Raw genomic sequence first — 24,868 nt, forward strand, 5'->3', positions numbered from 1 at the left:
CCATCGATCGAACGATATCATTGCTTCGATCGATCGACCAAAACCATATATTCTACAAAGTTTTCGTGCATGCTTTTGGTCGACCAGGACAAACCCATCGGTCGATCGTCCCGAAACTCCTGTAGTTTTTCTTGGCTTCATATCGGTCGATAGATGAGCTTGTGTCGGTCAATTGATAAGAGGATTTTATGTTGTTTGTGTTTTTTGATTCCAGGTTCGGTTCTCCACTCCTAAACCAAAAATCTCCCACTTAGAGACCAAACTGCCATCAACAAGTTCTCCGGAACCCCTGCCATCTTCACAAGCATCTTCTCCACCCAGAAAAATCTATTCTTTAATCAATATCATCTCGGTGATCCCGCCTATCCTCTTAGTCTGGCTCCACCTTCGTTTTCTATGCGTGAAGGCCAACTGAAGTTGCGCACGACTCTAGTTTTTTTATGATCACTATTTTTGTCAACATATCTATAGGATTTTAACTCCCCAAAATGTTTTCCAATTGTAATCGGGTGTGGTAGCCAATTGATCACGTGCGCCAAAGTCTTCATACACTTAGCCCAAAAACATCCTGGAACATTCTTGGCATGAAGCATGCTTCTGCAAATTTTAGCAAGATGACGATTCTTTATTTCGGCTATGCCATTCTGCTGCGGAGTATTTGGGCACGTCAGCTATCGTTGAATCTTTTGTTGCTTCAGGTAGTCATAAAACTCCTTTGATGTGTACTCTCCTTTATTGTCTGTGCATAGGCAACAAATCTTCATACTGAGTTCTCCTTCTACTTCGTCTCGAAATTGCTTGAATTTGGAAAGTGCTTCAGACTTTTCCTTCATAAAATCAACCCAGACATACCTCGAGTAATCTTCGATGAAAGTGATCATGTACCGCATCCCACTAATTGATTTTTGTTTTACTCAACCAAATACATCTGAGTGTACAAGCTCCAAAGGTTCCTTAGGTCTGAACTGTGACTCCTAATATGGTAATTGATGCGCCTTATCGTACTGACAACCTCCGCATATGCTCTCTCCTCGAATCTCCAAGTGTGGAAGCACCTTCAACATTAACTTTTCCATCATAATCTTGAGCTTGTGATAGCTCACATGGCCAAGCCGAGCATGCCACAGATCAATTATCTCATTCTTTTTGACCTTATCTATGTATATTGAATCTACTAACATCACATAGAAAGATTTTACCTTCCGTCCCTCCATGACAGGTTCTCCTGGTGGCTTCAAGTTTCGATAGACTTTTACATCTTGTGGCCTAAATACTACATAGTTTCTAGAAGCTGTTAATTAGAAAACATATAGAAGATTCCTTTTCATACCCGGTACATGGTATACATCTTGTAGTTGTATCCAATTTGGGTTGTAGTGCGGTGTAAATGCAGTCTTTTTGATGTGTGTGATAGGTGATCTTGAATTATTCGCTATCATAACTTCTCGGCCGCCTTTATACTCCTTCATGTTGACAAGTTTCCCCTTATCTCCCATCATGTGGTTGGAACAGCCAGAATTAACGATCCAATCTTTATTACACCTGATTCTTCTCGATCTGAAACTGTTGCAAATGTGGGCTCAGATTCTTCTACAATCGAGGTTAGTGCCATACTAACAACCTCGTCTTCGTCGACTGTTACATCTTCAATGATGGCCACGGATGCTTGGACATCCCATTCTTCTTCATCATCTTGACATCTGTGCGATGTTGCAGCATTGCCCTTTGTAGGCCTTCTCTTGTAACGATAGTCTCTGGCAAAGTGTCCTTTTTCCCAAAGTTATAGCTGCTATTGCCAGGTCTTCTTGCTCAATGATCACCTTGCTCCTCACGCTGTTGTGATCTATCAGTGTATGGCCATCCTGGTTGTCTCCTTGAACCAGCCTTTCCATACTCCTCTTTCCTCGTGCCTCTTGGTTTGCCTCCCTCCTTGCTGCTGAAGAGTACTTCATCTTCGCTTTTTATTGAAATGTTAGCCATTTTTTTGGTTATGGTTTCCTGTGTAGCGAGAAAACTCTCCAACTCTAATGATGTCGGTTGAGTTAGCCACCCATGTGTAGCAGTAACGAGTCAGTGATATTCCGGTCTCAAACTGTGGATGATTATTCTCCTCATCCTTGCATCAGATACTTTAGAATCTAGATCTAGTTGAGCAATATCTGAACTGAGTGATTTTACTTGCTTGAAGTACTGACTGATTGTCAGATCCTTCTGTTGCAAGATCATCAAATGATTCTCTAGGAGTTGAAGTCGAGCACTATTCATTTCTAAGAAGAGTATTGTGAGTGTATCCCATGCCTCCTTTGGATTTCTATCATCTCGTATATAGACTACGAGATCTTCTTCTATTATCGTCTTCAGCATATACATAGCATTGTTGGCTTTGATATTCCACTTTCTTAGTTATTCGCTAGCTTCCTGAGGTGTTATAGTTTCAACACCCCCGATGACCTCACAGAGGTCTTGTCCTTGTAAATAGGACTTCATACACATCTCCCAGTAGTTATAGTTATTACCATTGAGTTTTTTGAGTGTAGTAGTCATATTTGTCAGTTTTGCCATCGTGATGTGGTACTGCTTCAGTATCTCCATGCAAGTATAGTCCCTGACCAACCAACTTCACAGTCCTGGACTGTACATGAGCTTCAGCCTTTCAAGAATGATGATAGAATCACTGTAGGAGAGAGCGGGTCCCGACTGTTTTACTTCTATCACGAGCTGCAACTTCTACTATTTCACGTGAACGGTAACCATATTTATAAATAGTAACCGTATTCATGAAAGCAACTGTACTTGTGAATAGTAACCAATGCTTTCAAAGGGTAAATGATAATCTAACTTATTTTCTAATATGGAGGATCCACCTTTGGTGGCAGCCACAGAACATACGATAAGTAGATACAAGCACCCTAATTCAGGCTCTGATACTATTTGTTGAGTTGAGATGAGTGGTGGACACTAAGAAATATATTGTTATTATTTCTTTAGTGGTACAAACACACTATACTCTTAAATACAAATACTCTCTCTCTCTCTCTCTCTCTCTCTCTCTCTCTCTCTCTCTCTCTCTCTCTCTCTCTCTCTCTCTCTCTCTGTCTCTTTCTCTCTCTGCTACTGGGATGAATCTAACACAAACATTTGGGGGTTATTTATTGTAGAAATAGTGAAAATATTGGTAAAGTTAGGAAATTTGAAGCAGACAGGCATTTGGGTGCTTACCGGTCGACTGTGAGCTTTGGCGCGGTCGACCGCAAACATGCACGATATAGGGATATGTTCTGGATCTCTAGCCAGTCGATCACCATAGTTGACTACCAAAACCTTGTAATCAATTTTGGTTTCTATCTTTCTGGTTTGTCGACTGCGAAGATTTCGATGGTCGACCGCCAGTTGTGTTTGGGCCTGATTGCGGTTTCCTATTCTGATTAAGATTTGTATTTGGTATAAATACAAACACGATTTTAGGGTTTTTAGGAGTGGAAAAAGGGGTTTGTTTTATGCACAGAAAAGAGTTTTGTTTGAGAGATTTTGAGTAAATTTATAATCTTTATTTGTACTCTCCTTCTCTGTTAGTGAAAACACATTCCCTTCTTGCCCCGTTGATGTAGGTAACTTATCGAACCAAGTAAAATTTATTTGTTTGTGTTCGTACCGTTATTTTGATTGTTTGGCCTTCTCTCTTAGCATTTTTGTTTTCCCTTGGAACCCCAACAAGTGGTATCAGAACACCAGGCTACGCTTGGGATTAGGTGGTGGAGTAGATAACTTTGAAAGCTCATCTAGGACTTCAGTTAGAGGCAAATGTGGGATTATTATTATTATTATTATTATTATGGATCTTGTCTTCCGTCATGTGAGGGTGAGATCTTTTGGAGGCTCTTATTAGGGTTTCAGTTGGAGGTAAAAAAAATACTTTTCTTACAGTTTGGATCTATCTTTCAGTTTGTTCTGTATTGATTTTGTTGGTGTTTTGAAGAGGATGGCTGAGGAAGGAGGTGTTGAGAGTGGTTCTTCTGGCATGAAGATAGTTCAAAGTTTGAATATCCACTCTATGAAGATAGATGTGGAAAAGTTTAATGACACGAACAACTTTGGGTTATGGAGATATAAAGTTTTGGATGCACTGAATGCACAAAATTTAAAAGATACTTTAGAGTTGGACGGCAAGCCAGACGACATTGAAGAAAAGGTTTGGAAGAAGATGAATCAGATGGTGTTTGGCATCATTAGGTCTTATTTAACGTAAGATCTAAAGTATGATGTGATCAATGAGACTTCGACAAAGAAGATTTGGGAGATTCTTGAGAGAAAGTATTTGACGAAGAGTGTTGAGAACCACTTGCATTTGAAAAGGAGGCTTTACCGTTTCTAGTTGAAGAAGGAAATCTCAATTAGTGATCACATTAACAACTACACGAAGCTTCTTGCGGATTTGGCGAATGTGAATCTTATGATCGATAATGAGGATAAGGTGTTGTTGTTGTTGAGCTCCTTGTCATATGAGGAATATGAGATATTTGTTCTTACCCTAATTAATGGAAAGGCACCTCTTTCGTATAGTGAGGTCACTGATACACTTGTGAACTATCAGCTTAGGAAGAAAGACAAGGAGTCTTCTAATGATGTAGTAGCAAAGGCATTGACCGCAAGAGGGAAAAGTCCAAACCGAAATAGGAGGTCGCAGTCTAGAGGAGCACATCCTTCTGTTGGTAGGAATCAATGTGTTTTTTGCAAAGAAGATGGACATTAGAAGTTTGAATGCCCAAAGTTGAAAGTTCAAGCCGAGAAGAATAAGGGGAAAGCTATATAAGCTTCAGAGATGAATGTTTGATAAACACGTAAAATATGCATTATCTTAGTGTGTTTCAAGCATGATTTACGAGTGTTTGATGCATATTTCGTGTTTAGATCGAGGATACTGCTGTTGTTTGTGTTCTTATATATAGGTATTGGCTCAAGATTGAAATATTTGATGATCGTTGGAAGTTTTACAAGAGTTTGAAGTAATAACAAGATTTTGAAGGCATGGTTCGTGAAGAAAATGGATGCATGAGTATGAAGAACTGGAATTTAGACCATGATGCAATTTGAATCAAGAAAAACTCAAAAGATAAAAGTTGTAGATATCTTCAATAGGATTCCAATGCAACTTGAATCACCTCATTCCGAAGTCGGACGCAAACGTTATAGCCAAAATACCGAAGATTATACAGACAAGCACGAAATCAGCAAAACAGCCCCTACCACACCCTGGTGTGGTGCAGACCACACCGGTGGCGCGGGAATTAGTTATTTTCCAGATTTTTGGGGACATATAAATAGATGTTTTGACTTGCGCGGGAATTAGTTATTTTCCAGATTTTTGGGGACATATAAATAGATGTTTTGACTTAGGATTTTGGAGATATTTTGTTATGTTCTCTTAGCCATCAAATAGCAATTATTTTGGAGTTCAAGTATTGAAGAAAGACATTAATCTCTTGTAGAAGATTGGATTGCAAGTTCTTATTTTAAAGATTTCAATTGAAAGACGGGTTAATTCTTTCCTCTCTTTGATTTATTTCTTCTTATGATTGATTTGCATAATTATTTGATGTCTTCTCTTATTCCAATCATGTGTGAGTAGATTTCTTGTCTAGGGTTGGGAAAGAACCCAACTTTTTGGTGATTGATGATGAATTGATATAGGTTCTTGGTGAAAGTTTAAATCTTTGAACTTGATTTCTAGTGTTTTAATTTTGTTGATTCGCTTGATCACCGTATTAGCAATCATAGGTAATTAATTGAAGGACTGAAAGGTGAAGATTAATACCGGATCTCTAGAAATTAAGCGGGGAGCTCGAACCACGAAAGTAGGCTAGATTCCTTGGGGATTTGATTTGGATTAGCATAAAGCTTAATGGGTTTAACTTAATCTTAATTCCACGAAAGTAGGTTAATTGAGATTAATAGACCTTGAAAGAGGTTTTAGATTAATTTAGGCTAATTCACCCTTTTTAGTTTAAACGAACACCGAGAACTAAAATAATTCATCATTGAGCATCAAAGTTGTGGTGAAAACCCAATCCTGGCTCTTCATTATATTAAATTCCACCCGATTAGTTATTATTCTATTTCTTTTAATTTTCATCTCTTCTAATTTACTCATTAGATTTAGCTAGTCGAATAACGTGAGATTTGGTAATTAACCCTAGTCCCTGTTGGATCGACCTTGATAGCTACAACGAGTCTGTGCGCTTGCAGATTTTGCTCATCAAGTTTTTGGCGCCGTTGCCGGGGACTACGATGTTAAAATTGAGTGCTTACGTTATTAAGCTAGACTAGATTTTTATTTTTTATCCTCTTTGCTTCTCACTTTCTTTTATGCAAGGGCATCAAACAGAATTACACGACGAAAACAATCCTGAACTATCGGTGACTCTTGCAGAGATAAGAAGGTATATAAGGGAGCAAAGGAACACAGAACAAGCTACGATGGGAGATCAAAATCAGCTTCTTAAGGATTTCGCAGCCCCAAATGCTCAAGGCACACAGTCAAGCATTACAAGGCCCAATGTTGAAGCTAATAACTTTGAGCTGAAACCATCACTGCTCTTAATGGTTCAGCATAATCAGTTTGGAGGTGGTGCTACTGAAGACCCGAACCTCCACCTATCGATTTTCTTGGAGTATTGCGACACTTTGAAACTTAATGGAGTGACCAATGATGCTATTCGACTCAGATTATTTCCGTTCTCTCTAAGGGACAAGGCTAGGGCTTGGTTGCACTCACTGCCAGCTGGGTCCATCACCACTTGGGATCAATTGTCCAGAGCGTTTCTTGCAAAGTATTTTCCTCCAAGTAAAACAGCACAGATGAGGAACCAGATCACAAGCTTTGTACAGAAGGAAGGAGAGTCACTTTATGAAGCTTGGGAACGCTACAAGGAATTATTGAGGATGTGCCCTCACCATGGACTGGAGAAGTGGTTAATTGTTCACACCTTCTACAACGGGCTCACTTACAACACTCGGATGACTGTTGATGCTGCTGCAGGAGGAGCTTTGATGAACAAAACAATAGACGAGGCATACACTCTCATTGAAGACATGGCTCAGAATCACTATCAATGGGCGAACGAGCGTGCTCCTCAGACATCAAAAGGAGGCAAGTATGAAATAGATGCTTTAGACCATATATCCTCTAAAGTTGATGCTTTATTTAAGAAAGTTGAAGGTTTGAGTATTAATTCTGTGGCGTCTACTTCAATTTCATGTGAGATATGTGGTTATGTGGGTCATTCTGCACTTCAATGTCAATTAGGAAACCCCCCATCCATTGATACTTCTGGTAATGAGCAAGTTAACTATGTTAATAACTTTAATCAGAAGGGAGACACATTCTCCAACACTTATAATGCGGGGTGGAGGAATCATCCTAATTTGTCTTATAGAAACCCACCTGGAAATTCCATGCCCGCATCTAATTTTGGTCATCCTGGTTTTCGTGCTCCTCAATCTAATCTCCCTCCCCAAAGGTCTAATTTGGAAAATATGATGGAAAAGTTTGTGATGACTCAGTCGAGAATGAATGAAGAGTTTAAGCAACAACTACAAACCACGAATGAGGTAGTAAAACAATTGGCCTCTAAGATGGATTCTCTAGCTACGCATAACAAAATGTTAGAAACACAAATCACCAAATTGGCACAAAATGTTAGCTCTTCCTCTAGGCCTTCAGGCATGCTACCTGGACAACCCGAGACAAATCCCAAGAGTCATGTGAATGCTATAACTCTTAGAAGTGGAAAACAATATGAGGGACCCAAGATAAAGGAAAATGATGGGGTAGATGGTCATCATGAAGAAAAAAATGAAAATGTGATAGATGTGGATAATGAGACCCAAACGCAAGAAGAAGAAAAAATTGAAAAATTTGTGCCCCCCGCTCCTTACAAGCCTCCTCTACCCTTTCCCCAAAGGTTAGCTAAGGCTAAGTTAGAAAAGCAGTTCGGAAAATTTTTGGAGATTTTAAAAAAGTTGCACATCAATATCCCATTCACTGAAGCTATTTCGCAAATGCCTTCTTATGCTAAGTTCTTGAAAGAGATCCTATCTAACAAAAGGAAGTTGGAAGAATACGAGACTGTGGCCCTTACTGAGGAGTGTAGTGCTATCATCCAAAACAAGTTGCCTCCTAAGCTTAAGGATCCAGGTTCATTTTCTATTCCTTGTGTTATTGGTAATGTCTCTATTAACCGTGCTTTGTGTGATTTAGGTGCAAGTGTAAGTTTGATGCCGATGTCTATTTGTAAGAAGCTTGGCATAGGTGATTTGAAGCCAACCACGATATCACTCCAATTGGCGGATCGATCAGTAACATATCCGATAGGTATACTTGAAGATGTACCTATCCAGGTCGGTAAGTTCTTTATCCCGGTTGATTTTGTTATTTTAGAAATGGAAGAAGATTCTAACATCCCAATTATATTAGGAAGACCCTTCCTTGCTATTGCAGGTGCTATAATCGATGTTAAAAATGGAAGTCTCTCCCTAAATATTAGAGGAGAGAAGGTAGAATTTGATTTGAACAATGCTATGAAACCCCCTCTAACTGATAAAGTTTGTTACAGGGTCGACGTGATTGACAAGTCTACACATGAGCAACTTGCAAACCATTACTCAGCTGATCAACTTGAGAATTATTTGGTAAGTGACGATTCAATAAATGATGAAGACCCCGAGGTAGCCGTGTATGCTCAATCTTTAGAATCAACATCAACTACTCCATTTCGAAATGCAAAGTTTGAAAGTCTAAAGTTAAAGTCAAAAGGTTCTACTTGTGAAGAGGATAAAGCACCCATAGGCACGACACCGTTCAAGTTGATGTATGACAAATCGTGTCATCTCCTAGTTGAGTTAGAGCACAAGGCGTATTGGGCTATCAAGTTGCTCAATTTTGATATGAAGACCGCAGATGAGAAAAGAAAGCTTCAACTTTATGAGCTAGATGAACTACGATTAGATTCCTATGAGAATGCTCGCATTTATAAAGAAAGGACTAAACGATGGCACGACAAGAATATTCTTCGAAGAGAGTTTAATCAAGGAGATATGGTGCTACTTTTCAACTATCGTTTGAAGCTTTTTCCGGGAAAGCTCAAATCTCAGTGGTCCAGACCTTTTCAAGTCCGTGAGGTTTTTCCTAGTGGAGTTGTTGAAGTTTGGAGTGAAACGACGGGATCTTTCAAGGTGAATGGACAACGATTGAAGCACTACATTGTTGGGGAACAAAATGATAAAGGGGTCACGTATACCCTTTCCGATCCCCCTTCGTCACAAAATTGAGCGCAAAAGGGGGTCGAGCTCATGACCATAAACGAGCGCTTCTTGGGAGGCAACCCAAGTTTTCACCCATTCTAGTTCTTTTATTTTAGCATTTTATTTTGTTATCAAATTTTTTTATTTTTTTTATTTTTTTAGGCAATTGGATCGGCACAAATTTAACTTATAATATTTTTGATCATGCAGTTGTGAAGAAATGAAGACATTGAAAAAAAACTGCAGAAAAAGGAGTTAAAGAAGGAGTGGCAGAGCCTACCACACCCAGGGGTGGTGTACACCACACCCACGGTCCACAGAAAAAAAACAAATTTCAGAGCCTACCACACCCAGGGATGGTGTACACCACACCCATGGTCCACAGGAAAAAAAAAAAATCAGAGCCTACCACACCTGTCCGCCACACCTGTGGTTCGCTATTTTGAAGAAAAAAAAGAAAAAAAAAGAAAACCGAAAAATCCATCTTCCTCCTATCAGCAACCACTCCCACCCCTCTTCTTTGCCCTAACCCAAATTGACAACCCATCAGGCCTTCCCTCTTCGATCCACCGACCGAATCACAGCGCCGCTTCACTCCCCTCTTCGACAAAGATCTCCGCCGTTCTCCCATCCTTCGCAATCATCACCGCCCTCACCCTCCACCAAGTCGCCGACCAACTCCGACCGGATCTTCAACACCGACCGCCTCCACCTCCTCAGCAATCACCTCCGTCCCGTCGGCCCCTCTTCGACCTAACAAACCGCAGCCAGTCATATCCGACCAATCATCACTGCTCCAGATCGTCGGCGCCTCTTTTCCCCTCCGACCCAGATATGATTACACCGCCGCTTCCCCTCTCGTCGACAGCCTGGTCGCCTCTCCTCTCCGACTTCACCACCGCGGCCACTCTCTCCTCTCAGACCGCCCCTGACCACCACCATCTCGTGCCGCACAACAGCCAAGCCTTCAATCGTCGTTTGACTTCTGTTACTCAACTCCCATGAGCATCTGAAGGATCTCATTTTTTTTATTTCTTTTATTTTTTTGGATTAATCTTGATTTTACGGTGAGGACTGTTTTTGAGCGGGGATATGAAGAAATGAACAATGCTAAACCAGAGGAAATTATTTATTTCATCGGTCTAGTGCTTGAAAATCTTGCTCTATTGACCGATGATAATGAAGATCTATTATACTGCATTAAAGGATGGTATCATGCCTTGGAGATGTGCAGCCAACGTGATAACCAAACTATACCACCAAGTGTTGCAACCTTCAGCTGAATACCTTGGAATATTGCTTGGAGTTGATCAATGGGCAGTGAATATGTTTACTGAAGAATTTATTCGTGGCGACTCTGCTGCATTTTTATCAGCACTCCTTAATTGACTTGACCTCGTTTTGTGTAAGGAGGCAAATTTAGGAAGTTGGCAGATTATATGTCCTGTTGAAGTTGCTTGATATGTCATTGTTGTCGATGAGTTGCTTACTGTTCAGAATAAATCTTATGGGCGACCAACCAATTTAGTGGCTAAAAGCATCAAAGGAGAGGAAGAAATAACCGACGGAGCATTTGCTGTTCCAACCAGTGAGTAGGTACATCCGCTGCACCCTTGCATTCATTTCTATCATACTACATTGGGGACAATGTAGATCTTAAGCTTGGGGGTGTGGGTTGTTCATTCATTGATTGCCTGTCTATAATTGCCTATTTTTCTTTTATTTTAGTTTTTCTTTTGCTTTGTTCCTTCTTTCAAAAAAAAAAAAAACAAAACCAAAATAGGGAAATGATTTCCTGATGATGACATGAATGCTTAACCTTTATCGATCATTGAATTAGATAGATGCTTATTAATCGGGACTTGACAACTTCTTATACCATCTTTCAACTGATTCTCAAAGGTTTTTGATTACAAGTTAACAATATGGGAGAACCAGACTTGAATGTTCTCTTGTCTTATAGGTTTTAGCGTTTATGTGGCTAGCATCATAACCATTACTCTATTGAGACAAGAGGGAAATTAAATTTGGTAGACAAATAAAACCCATGAGATTTTGAGCCTGAAATTGGATGCATTGCATATCCAATCATTATTTTCTTTGCTTGTGTGATATTCTCCAATGGTGTAGGATACTAGAACTTGCATTGAATCTCTTCAAGGCCACATATAACTTTTGTATGCATAAAAGGTGATTGAGGCACATTTTTGTTTATAGTCCACATTTGCCAAATAAGCCTACCATGCACTATTGTTCCCTTGATTAGCCCCCTTGAGCCTATGAGCCTAATTTTTGTTGATTAAACCCACATATGTAACCTTCAAAATCCGATTTTATTCCTTACCCATTGCCTAAACTAGTGGAGCACATTTTATGATACAATGGGTTATGTGAGTAATGTGGTGTAAGCTTGGGGGTGTGAAAGTAGGCGTTTGCTTCCCTTTTCATAATTCTTTCGAGAAAAAAAAAGAAAAAAAAATCAAAAAAAAAAGATGAATAAAGTTGTCTTCTTTATGGTGTATGTAATTGCGGGTGTCAAAAGAATTTATTATGGCATACTAAAAGGAGTAGTTGGAAGAAGTTCTTTAATAGATGATGGAGTTTGTGTAGATGTCATTGATCTTACTTTGAGATCTAATCTTTTACAATCATAGCTCTACTAGTGATAGGCTTTCAACCAATCCCAAATATCTATCCTACCCTTTTGACCCTAGCCCCATTACAACCAACTAAAAGACCTCATGATTTTGTTGCATGCATTAGTTTTCGAAGTTGTGAAGAATTGAGATGAAATGCAAGCTTATGGATTGAATACATCCATTCGGAAGAATTTTGAACGATACAATCCCATCCTTAAATACATGAGAGATTGAGAGTCCACTTATCCTAAAGTGAGGTCTACCAATTTAGCTACCTGAAGGCCTCAATTTTAGTACTTTGGGATTGAAGCTAGTTACATGAATTTCTTTTTCCTACTTTGACTTGAGAATTGGATAGGACGGCTATCCTTGACTTGTGACGCTCGTGATCGTAAATAAATTTTGAAATGTGATTTTGTTGAGAGTTTTGGAAATTAATTTGTTAAGTCCCGATAAAAAGTATTTGTTTTGTGATATGTTTGATATTGGTTAAAGGATTGATGAGGGGGTGATCCCTACTCTATTTGGCTTTCACTCCTCCTAATTTTTATTGTTTATTTGCTTGAGGACAAGCAAAAGTCTAAGCTTGGGGGAGTTGATAAACACGTAAAATATGCATTATCTTAGTGTGTTTCAAGCATGATTTACGAGCGTTTGATGCATATTTCGTGTTTAGATCGAGGATACTGCTGTTGTTTGTGTTCTTATATGTAGGTATTGGTTCAAGATTGAAATATTTGATGATCGTTGGAAGTTTTACAAGAGTTTGAAGCAATAACAAGATTTTGAAGGCATGGTTCGTAAAGAAAATGGATGCATGAGTATGAAGAACTGGAATTTCGACCATGATGCAATTTGAATCAAGAAAAACTCAAAAGATAAAAGTTGTAGATCTCTTCAACAAAATTCCAATGCAACTTGAATCACCTCATTCCGAAGTCGTACGCAAAAGTTATAGCCAAAATACCGAAGACTGTACAGACAAGCACGAAATCAGCAAAACAGCCCCTACCACACCCTGGTGTGGTGCAGACCACACCGGTGGCATGGGAATTAGTTATTTTCCAGATTTTTGGGGACATATAAATAGATGTTTTGACTTAGGGTTTTGGAGATCTTTTGTTATGTTCTCTTAGCCATCAAATAGCAATTATTTTGGAGTTTAAGTATTGAAGAAAGACATTAATCTCTTGTAGAAGATTGGATTACAAGTTCTTATTTTGAAGATTTCAATTGAAAGACGGGTTAATTCTTTCCTCTCTTTGATTTATTTCTTCTTATGATTGATTTGCATAATTATTTGATGTCTTCTCTTATTCCAATCATGTGTGAGTAGATTTCTTGTCTAGGGTTGGGAAAGAACCCAACTTTTTCGTGATTGATGATGAATTGATATAGGTTCTTGGTGAAAGTTTAAATCTTTGAACTTGATTTCTAGTGTTTTAATTTTGTTGATTCGCTTGATCACCGTATTAGCAATCATAGGTAATTAATTGAAGGACTGAAAGGTGAAGATTAATATCGGATCTCTAGAAATTAAGCGGGGAGCTCGAACCACGAAAGTAGGCTAGATTCCTTGGGGATTTGATTTGGATTAGCATAAAGCTTAATGGGTTTAACTTAATCTTAATTCCACGAAAGTAGGTTAATTGAGATTAACTAGGCACGATCTTTAGACCTTGAAAGAGGCTTTAGATTAATTTAGACTAATTCACCCTTTTTAGTTTAAACGAACACCGAGAACTAAAATAATTCATCATTGAGCATCAAAGTTGTGGTGAAAACCCAATCCTGGCTCTTCATTATATTGAATTCCACCTGATTAGTTATTATTCTATTCCTTTTAATTTTCATCTCTTCTAATTTACTCATTAGATTTAGCTAGTCGAATAACGTGAGATTTGGTAATTAACCCTAGTCCCTGTGGGATCGACCTTGATAGCTACAACGAGTCTGTACGCTTGTAGATTTTGCTCATCAATGTTGCCAAGGCTAGTGGCGACAATTCAGATTCGGATTCTTCGAGCTACTCTTACCATGCACTACCATCAATTTGTGATGCCGACTCTACGGAGTGGATGTTAGATTCTAATGCTTCATATAATATTTGTCCTAGGAGATTTTGGTTCTCCAGCTTTAAGGAGTTTAAAAGAGGAGATGTCGTGCTCATGGGTAATGATCATGAATGCCCTATTGGTGGTATTAGAATAGTTTGGATCAGAATGTGTGACGAGGTGACTAGGGAGTTGAAGGAAGTGAGGTTCGTTTCGTTGTTGTCGAAGAATATCATTTCACTTGGAGTTTTGGAGGCAGCAAGCTATAGGGTGATCTTAAGGGATGGATCTCTAAAGATCACAATGGGGTCCATGATTGTAATGAAGGGTGTCAGAAAGAATAATTTGTACTATTTGATTGGGAGCACGGTGATAGGTGGAGCGCTGACGACTTCTATTGATTCAGCTAGACTGTGGCATTTGAGGAGGCTGGGACATTCGAGTGTTGATTCCGTACATGGATTAGATAGAGGTGCTTTGACCTACAATTTGAAGTCCTGTGAACATATTAGTGTGAGCAAGAAGACCAAGGTGAAGTTTGACACTTCTATTCACTGAGCGAAGGGCCTTCTAGATGATGTTCACGTAGACATTTGGGAGCCTTTCAAGGAGGCATCATTGGTAAATAATAGGTATTTGGTTTCCTCTATTGAAGACTGTTCTAGGCATTTGTGAGTTACAACCAAGTCTTGTTTGAGTGAAGTCCTAGTAGTCAACAATAGGTGGAAGAAGTGTATATGCAGAAAGGTAAATTAACCTAGTTCTGATTTTGATAGGAAGTACGAGAGAGATCCTTTTCTGCATTTGTGCCTAGCTCAAGGCAGTTTGAGACACTTCATTGGAAAAAAATATTGGGGGAACGAGATGAGATGACAAATTTGATGGGTTGTTCATTGCTGGAGATGGATCGGTGTTTTATGTCAAATAGTGGTTTGTAGAGGAGTTTTGGTGCTGAGGCTTTGACATATTGGAGCCATCATATTTATAGGTTGCCGTATGTCACGATTAGAGTATTTGGATCTGGTGGAGCTGTTTTAGATTTTGGGTTGGTTCGGATATTTGGATGCCCAGTATATTATCACATCGAGGATGTAAAATTTGATCCGAGTACATATTTGGGATTCAGAGGCGTATTTGGTTACCAGTTATGGGATTCTGATATTGTTCTGAGCAGTATTGTCACATTTAACTCTCAGCAGGTGGAGAGTGTTAGATAGATCATTAGGATATTGTAGCGAGTGGAGAGTGATGCTACTCTATGTTGGGTGGAGATTACTTTACGTGCTCTAGATTATTCTGTACTGTTTGGGATTCCAACTGAGGTGACACAGATTGAGGATCATGTTGGTGTTGATGCAGATGATGAGTTTGTTGATTTGAGTGCAGATGATGGACACAATTCGGATTTTGCTATGGACATTGGTTCATCTTAGTTGGAGGTGTTTGGTAATTGTGTTTCTTCTATATATAGCGTTGAGGAGTTGAGCTCCAAGACAGATTCGGTGTGGAGAGATGCAAGTTTAGAAGAGAGTTTGTCTTTTCATTTTGAGGCCAACAGAGGCGTGATCAGCTGCAGATTGGTTAGTGTTGATGATCGAAAGGTTGGTGAAGGATTGAGATTTTTTCTAGTTGATAAAGGTCGTTTGAGGCCATTTGGATGAACTACATGTGGCTTGATTCCTTAGGCAAGAGGATATGTAGGCAGTTATTTTGATGCAGCCAGTTTGATGAGTTGATACCGACATTTTGGAGTTTGTTCGTATTCTCATTTGGATTCTCGACTTGTTGTGGATTGAGTCTATTGTCGTGGATTGTTTCCACTTCGTACTGGACGTAACAAGTGAGATGTTTGGTTGGTATTGGTGTCGGCTCAGTTTTGAAAAAAAATTTACTAAGGTGGAGAATTGTAGAAATAACAAAAATATTGGTAAAGTTCGGGAAATTTGAAGTAGACAGGCATTTGGGTGCTTGTCGGTCAACCATGAGGATTGGAGCGGTTGACCACAAACATGCACGATACAGGGATATGTTCTAGAGCTCTGGCCGGTCGACCATCACAGTGGACCGCCAAAACCCTGTAATCGATTTTGGTTTCTGTCTTTCTAGTCGGTTGACCGTGACGATTTCGACAGTCGACCGCCAGTTGGATTTGGGCCTGATTGTGGTTTCCTGTTCTGATTGGAATTTGTGTTTGATATAAATACAAACACGATTTTAGGGTTTTTGGGAGTTGAAATAGGGGTTTGTTTTGTGCACAGAAAAGAGAGTTTTCTGAGCAATTTGGTTAGAGTTTTGTTTGAGAGATTTGGTTTGTTTTGTGCACAGAAAAGAGAGTTTTCTGAGCAATTTGGTTAGAGTTTTGTTTGAGAGATTTGAGAGGTTTGTTTGAGAGATTTTGTTTTCTGAGCAATTTGGTTAGAGTTTTGTTTGAGAGATTTGAGAGGTTTGTTTGAGAGATTTTGAGTAAGTTTGTAATCTTTATTTGTACTCTCCTTCTCTATTAGTGAAAACTCATTCCCTTCTTGCTCCATAGACGTAGGTAACTTGCCGAATCACGTAAAATTCGTTTATTTGTGTTCGTACCATTATTTTGATTGTGTTTGGTCTTCTCTCTCAGAGTTTGTGTTTGCCCTCGGAGCCCCAACATTTATGACATTGGTTTAGGGTAGATAAATACTATTAGGATTAGGTGTGATTACTGTAGCTAGATAGGTGGGGGTAGGTGTGAAGCTGTTGAATTTAAACAGGATAGGCCTGAACATTTATACCTATTGGCCCATACTGATTTCAAATTACTCTGTCGATGTTGAAGCAGCCAAAAGGGTATTAGATTTTGTGATTAGCTGGTAAGTGTATGTCGTTGTATAACATAGTACCGCCCTTAAGTTATCCTGTACTAAGCAACAACTCTCCTCTAGGGCTATCAACTCATTAGTGTTTGGAGATTACCCCGAGATCATGAAAAAGAAGGTCGACCAGTGACTTCCAACTTTCACCAGAGGCGAATCACAGCAGGTGAAGGGTGCGTTTGATTTTATTGGAGTGAACCACTGCACATTAGCCTACGTGAAGGACAACTCAAATACTCCAATCTTTGGCCTTCATGACTCCCTTACAGGTATGTCTGTCATTATCACAGGTTTTATTTCTCTTACTTAATAGATAATTTTCTTACATCGAAAGATATATAACAGTCTCAAAACTCCACTAACCAAGGATCACACTTGTTGCAGCTTCTATGAATTATACAAGTGCTCTGGTAAAGTTCAAGATCTTATGTTTATGTGTTGGGGTTATTTCTCAGTTTCATCTTTTGACGTGATACATGCACTAACACCGGCTAACATCGCCAGCTCTTCCTAACTCATCAAAATAGTTACCCACCTGGGCTTAGAAAAATTATAGGATGTTTGAAGCATGAGTATGGAAATCCACCTATTTACATCCATGAAAACAGTAGGCATAATCTTCATTTTGTCACATGAATGCACATAATTGAAAAGGGACCACAAAATGCGTACTCTGCTGCTTGATGTAATGGTTTCAAACTCTGAACTCAAAAACCCTCTCTAAGTTTGGCCTTTTAGCAGATAGTCCCCATTAAGGTTAGAGATATCATGCAGATAACCCCCCTTGAATTTTCTCAGAAAACCCTTACCTTGCCTTGTTAAATCTAACTGAATCAGGGGCATCAAAATGACAAAAATGCCCTTGAATGATCAAAAACTTCTTTTATGTCATTTTTTAAAAGTAATTTCACAAGAATCCCTTAAGTCATGAAATTTTCGTAGAGCCTCATCTCTCTTCCCTTCTTTTTCTCCCCCTTCGTCTCTCTCCCTCTCTCCCTCATTCTTTGTGAGGAACCGAATCCTCGATCGAACCTCCTGGAGTTGTCTCTAGCCATGGAGAACCTGTACAACTTAAGAAAGAAATACAAAGAAGGAAAACATAGACAGTTGAGAGAGAGTTGAGGAAGAGGAGGAACAGAGACTGGGAATTGAGACTGAAATTGAGAAGAAGAGAACAATTCTAATTTCATTCCTTATTTCATTGTTTACAATTTCTCTCTTTAAACAACTGAATCTCTGAGCTAGGGTTTGTGCATGTGCATAAACAGTACACAGCCTAACAAAAGAAAAACAACCAAAACAGAAACATGTATAGTTACAACTGTTTTGGGCTGAGCTGGACGTTGCATTTACAATAGAATCCTTTGTAGTTAAAAGAGTTTGCAAGTCAGACCCCAGCTTTGCGTATCAGTCCAAAATCTTCAGCTCTATTGACAGGTTCCAGATTCCGTCCCTAACAATTCCCTCCCCTTAATTTGGACCTTGTCCCAAGGTCAAATGTAGGAAGCTTTTGAGCAATTCTCTGACCTCATCTACTAGGAGAACAAGACCTTTTTTTGCAGAATTCCACTATTTGTCGCTGGTTTTCTTCTACAAGAACCTGCCCGGTTGGATTCCAGGGATTTATGACTACAAGTGTCCTGACAGTTATACCCTTTGATCGAGCATCTTCCAATTGCTTCTTAAGCTCAGAAATCTCCAGTCCCCATCCTGTTTCTTCATCGAGTAATATCAGACAAGATGGCCGCCATGAAGAGCAATCGAAGCAAAGTATAAATGATATTGAGGGATGGGGTAGAGGATGCCATTTTTCTCTTGTTGGGGATTCGAAACAATCAATCGAACCCTTGCCCTTCCGGACCTTGTGTTGAAAGTAGGAAAGTAGGAATAAACCACAAATAAAGATCTAACCTTGTAAAAACAGTAAAATAGACGAACACACAGATTTAACGAGGTTCGGCAACGTGCCTACGTCCTCGGGAGCCACACCACACAATCTTTCTATTAATTGAAGAAGAAAATACAAGCTCTCAAACAAGGGGTAAATCTTTCTGAGATTCTCTCTCTCTTAGCAGCCAAAAAACTCTCTTTTTGATGTCCTACAAACCCTAGAAACGTTTGGGTATTTATAACAAACCCCAGCAGAACAGGATTCCTAGATAAAATAGGAAACAGCGAATCTGCGTCGCGGTCGACCGCTTTGCCAAGGTCGGTCGACCGGTCAGAACGACGAAATCCTACAGGGTCTTGTGCACGATATCGGTCGACCGCAGCGACCACGCCGGTCGACCGGCCAGAGCGAAAACTTCTTCTCAGTCTCCTGCAGTGCACGCGGTCGACCGGCTCTGCCACTGCGGTCGACCGCACAGTCTTCTGACTGTTTTCTTCGTCTTTTCGATTGCAGCTTTGGGTCTACACACTTAGACTAACAATCTCCCACTTGGAGACCAAAGCGTCATCAACGAGCTCACCCGAACTCTCCCCTTCTTCGCATGTATCTTTTCCCCCGAAAAATTCTTTCTTCAATCAACATCCCGACGATCGCGCCGATCCTCGTAGTGTGGCTCCGCCTTCGTCTTCTACTCGTGAAGGCCAACTGAAGTTGCGCACAACTCCAGTTTCTCAATGGTGACTGCCTTCGTCAACATGTCCGCCGGATTTTGACTCCCCAAAATCTTCATTAAGTGCAACTTTCCGTCCTCGATCAGCGAGCGTATAAAATGGTATTTAACGTCGATGTGCTTCGTTCTGGCATGATATACTGGATTCTTGGCAAGATGTATAGCGCTCTGGCTATCACAATAAAGAACTCCTCTCCCTTGCTTCAGATCCAACTCTTCCAAGCACCCGTTCAACCAGATCATCTCCTTGCTTGCTTCAGTCACCGCGACATACTCAGCCTCGGTTGTAGACAAAGTCACAATCTTCTGCAGACGTGAGACCCAGCTCACTGCTGTCGACGCTAAGGTATAAACATACCCCGTGGTGCTTCGCCTCGTATCATGATCACCGGCGAAGTCCGCATCCACGTATCCCTGCAGCACCAACTCCTTCCTCCTGAAACATAGTGGCTTGTTCGTTGTTCCCCTCAAGTACCGCATTATCCACTTTACGGCCTCCCAATGCTGCTTTCCTGGATTGCTTGCAAATCTGCTCACAACTCCCACTGCATGGGCGATGTCCGGCCTCGTGCAAACCATCGCGTACATGAGACTCCCAATGGCTGAAGAATATGGCACCCTGCTCATATGCTCTCTATCTGCATCTGTCTTAGGCGATTGCTCCTCAGATAACTTGAACTGACTTCCAAGGGGTGTGCTAACAACTTTAGCATTCTGCATGTTGAACCTCTGAAGTACCTTCTCAATGTATTCAGCTTGGCTCAAACTCAATGTCCCTTCAGCTTCATCCCTACTGATTCGCATCCCTAGAATCTGCTTCGCTGCACCCAGATCCTTCATTGCAAATTCCTTTGCTAGCTGCCTCTTCAAACTGTTTATCTCTTCTAAACACGGTCCTGCTACCAACATGTCATCAACATATAATAACAAAATAATGAAGCTGGACTCGAACCTTTTGAAATAACAGCAATGATCCGAATTGCATCTTCTGTAGCCATTGTTCTGCATGAAGTTATCAAACTTCTTATACCACTGTCTCGGAGCCTGTTTCAAACCATATAAGCTCTTCTTGAGCTTGCACACCATCTCTTCCTTTCCTTCTTCAATGAAGCCAACAGGCTGCTTCATGTAGATTTCTTCATCCAAGTCACCATGAAGAAAGGCAGTCTTCACATCTAACTGCTCAAGGAAGAGGTCTTCTGCAGCTACCAAACTCAACACCACTCTGATGGTTGTGAGTTTCACAACAGGGGAAAATATCTCCGTGTAGTCCACTCCTTCCCGCTGTTGAAACCCTTTCACTACTAATCTGGCCTTGAATCTCTTGCTTCCATCACTCTCCTGCTTGACCCGGTAGACCCATTTATTGTGCAAGGCTTTCTTCTGTGCAGGTAGCTGGGCTAACTCCCATGTCTCATTAGTGAGTAGAGAATCCATCTCCTCCTGCATCGCATGCTCCCACTGCTGAGATTCACTCACTTGCACTGCCTCTTCATAACACTCCGGCTCTCCGCTATCTGTTAAGAGTAGATAATCAAGTGACGAGAGGTATTTGGGATTTGGTTTGGGTACCCTAGATGACCTCCTAGGCTCCACGCCCTGGGTAGTAGCTTCTGCACCTGTAGTCTCCTCCGTTCTACGGTCAGAACTGACATCGTCGCCCCCATCTGGAAGTTCCTCCAAATCCATGTACTCGGATCCACCTGTATCCGTAGTGCTGCTCCCACTGCTTTGGCTATCCTTGGCATTGTCCCTGTCCTTGTACATCACCTCCTCATTGAATATCACATCCCGGCTCCTGATGATCTTCCTGTTCTTCTCATCCCAAAGGCGATACCCGAACTCATCAATGCCGTATCCAATGAATGTGCACTTCTGTGACTTAGCTTCTAGCTTGTCCCTGACATGGTCACTGATATGAACATAAGCCACGCAACCAAATACCCGCAAGTGTGAGAGATTTATCTTCTTTCCACTCCAAACCTCCTCTGGAATCCCAAAATCTAATGGAACTGATGGCCCGTGATTAATAAGGTATGCTGCCGTATGCACCGCATCCGCCCAAAATGTCTTAGGCAGACCTGCATGTAATCGCATGCTCCGCGCACGCTCTGTCAAGGTCCTGTTCATCCTCTCTGCAATGCCGTTCTGCTGCGGCGTCCCTGGAGTAGTCCTCTCTAAGCGAATCCCATTCGTAGCACAGAACCTCTTGAACTCCTCCAGCTCGTATTCTCCACCATTATCTGATCTCAAGCACTTCACCTTCAGATCTGTCTCGTTCTCGACCATGGCCTTCCACTTCTTGAAGATCTCGAACACCTCTGACTTGTGCTTCATGAAGTAAACCCACACCTTCCTCGAGTGATCGTCGATAAAGGTGACGTAGTATCTCGAACCGCCAAAAGAAGACTGATAATCATATTTTATTACAATTTTATACCCTCATTATCTATTTTACATGAATAAATATACCATTAATAATTATTGTTAGATTAGTTTGCACATAATTGAATGAAAATATAAATAAATATTATTAAATGTAAAAACCCCTCAAAAATCTCTCTTCTCTATTTTGTAGTATTTTCCCCGGTGAATGTCGAAACGTAGCCTTCTGCTCCAAGCTGTCCCACCGAAACAAGATTCCTCTTCAGCTTCGGCACGTGTCTCACGTTCTTCAAGTTCCACTTAGAGCCCTTTATCTGTATCTGAACGTCGCCCTTTCCAACAATATTGCAAGGTTCATTATCCCCCAAGTATACTTTACCAAAGTCCCCTGCTACATAGTTCTGAAGTAGTTTCCTATTAGCAGTGGCGTGGAAAGAGGCTCCTGAGTCGATGACCCAAGAATCAGAATCGCTATCCATAGCAAGGATCAAGGCATCCTGCACGATATGAGCCTCCTGCTCACCCGCATCCTTCTTTGGTGCTTTACAGACCGAAGACATATGGCCCTCCTGGCCGCAGTTCCAACACTTCCCTTTGATAGACCTAACCTTCGAGTTCGGCCTCTTCTTCGCTGATTTCGACCGATTCCTGTTCTGGTTCCCTTTCTTCTGGCTTCTGCCTCTCTGCTCGAAACTTAGGGCTGAACCTGAACCTTCTGATTCGGACGATTTCCTTCTAACCTCCTCGGATAGAATCATGCTAACAACCTCATTCAGCTTCAACTTCTCTTTCCCCGCCAAATTGTTGATTGCTGTCACACAACCTGCCCAACTATCCGGCAACTGCGATAGTAGTAGAAGGGCCTGCACTTCGTCATCGAACGTGATGTCCACGGAGATAAGTTGATCAACAATCGTGTTGAACTCGCTGAGGTGCATCGTGAAGGACCGTCCTTCTGCCATCTTGAGGTTGAAAAGAGTTTTGACTAGATGCACCTTGTTTGCTGCCGACGGTTGCTCGTACATCTTCGCGAGCGCTTCCATAAGCCCCACCGTCGTCTTCTCCTTCAGAATATTGTGGGCTACTGATTTGGCGAGCGACAACCGGATTTGCCCTAGAGCCTTCCTATCCAGTACCTCCCAATCACCATCTGACTCCGTCGTCTTCTTTCCCTTTTCCTTGGCCAGAAGCGGGCGATACAAGTCCTTCTGGTACAGATAGTCCTCCATTTGCGACTTCCAGTAGGCGAAATCCGATCCGTCGAACTTCTCAATCTTTGATTTGCTTTCCTCTGCCATGGCTTTCACACAAATTGCTGAACGAAGCTCTGATACCAGTTGTTGGGGATTCGAAACAATCAATCGAACCCTTGCCCTTCCGGACCTTGTGTTGAAAGTAGGAAAGTAGGAATAAAACCACAAATAAAGATCTAACTTGCAAACAAAAAGCTCTCTTTTTGATGTCCTACAAACCCTAGAAACGTTTGGGTATTTATAACAAACCCCAGCAGAACAGGATTCCTAGATAAAATAGGAAACAGCGAATCTGCGTCGCGGTCGACCGCTTTGCCAAGGTCGGTCGACCGGTCAGAACGACGAAATCCTACAGGGTCTTGTGCACGATATCGGTCGACCGCAGCGACCACGCCGGTCGACCGGCCAGAGCGAAAACTTCTTCTCAGTCTCCTGCAGTGCACGCGGTCGACCGACTCTGCCACTGCGGTCGACCGCACAGTCTTCTGACTGTTTTCTTCGTCTTTTCGATTGCAGCTTTGGGTCTACACACTTAGACTAACATCTCTAACCTCAACAATAATTGCATCATCATGTGGACAGCAGGGCTCGCTCCATCAGTTAAGAATATATCTTCTTCTTTGCAAGGATAACCTTCACGAGCAGCAATTACAGCTGCAATTGCATCACGTAATCCTTTGATACCTTGACTGTGACTGTATGCACCTATAGCTCGACCAGGAATCTGGTCTAGGATCTGCCAAGCTCTTGCTATAGAATCCGCACTGAATAAGGCATGAGTTTCATCTCTGTCCAAAATTGTTGGATGATCACACAAAGCAAGAACCTCTCGGAAAAAGGTAACTGGCTGCTAGCCTAGAGACTATGGATTCCTAATATTGCAATAAAGTATCACATCAAAGGAATGGGTACCTAGTTTCTTTTGTAGCTCTTCTTGAAGGCGGTGATCATGGATAACGATCTCTCTATGAACAACATACTCACATTCCACAACCTTTTGCAGAGCGTGTTCTTTACAGGCGGAAGGGAGAGATTCCTCATTGGCAGATGGTGAATTAGCCCAAGAGGCCGCAACGACCTGAGCAATTTCGATGTTGTCGTAGTTCTGGCGAGGCTTGTTACTGAGTTGGTGAAAGAAATTAGGTGGAAACTTGAGGATGAGAGCTGAGGAGAAGCCATAACTGTTCGAAACTAGCGGTTTCTTGTTGGGTTTTTGTTCTTCTTGCTTGAGATTGGCCACGGTGGGTTCTTGAGCTTTGGCTTTCTCTTGCTTGAGGTTAGCCATGGCGGTTTCTTGAGTTTTGGCTTTCGGTGGAGATGAGAAGATTGTGGCTTCTTCTTTTCCTTTACAGTACTCATCATCATCAACTTTTGACCCTCTTTTATACCTAAGGTCGACCAGTCTGCATCATCTTTCAATAGGTTACCCTTAAGCATGATCTTTTGCTGTTCAGGAAGTATACCAGTTAAATCATATAACTGGCACTTCAAAACAAGAGGGGGTTAACTCGTATCAATCTCAACTACTGGAAACACTTGCTTCTGCCATTTCACATTAACAATAGGCATCTTTGACGAGGGCTGAAGAGAGTGAGATATTGATTGCTTCAAGAACAGGGAAAAATATTCTATCGACTCTTTAGCAACTTCAGGAGATTGGTTTCTACTTTTTCGAGGAGGAGAAAGGTCATCTACCACCCCCTTCCTTCTTCTTGGTGAAGAGAGATCAGTATTTACTTTAAGCGATTGATTCCAGACCCTCCAAGG

The 24,868-nt window shown here is 41.1% G+C and overlaps 1 pseudogene; it reads right to left on the bottom strand.

The window, feature by feature from the left end:
• Positions 17,840-24,386, bottom strand: LOC109838890 (annotated as a pseudogene).

Source organism: Asparagus officinalis, chromosome 4 (assembly GCF_001876935.1).
Source record: "Asparagus officinalis chromosome 4, Aspof.V1, whole genome shotgun sequence".
Taxonomy (NCBI): Eukaryota; Viridiplantae; Streptophyta; class Magnoliopsida; order Asparagales; family Asparagaceae; genus Asparagus; species Asparagus officinalis.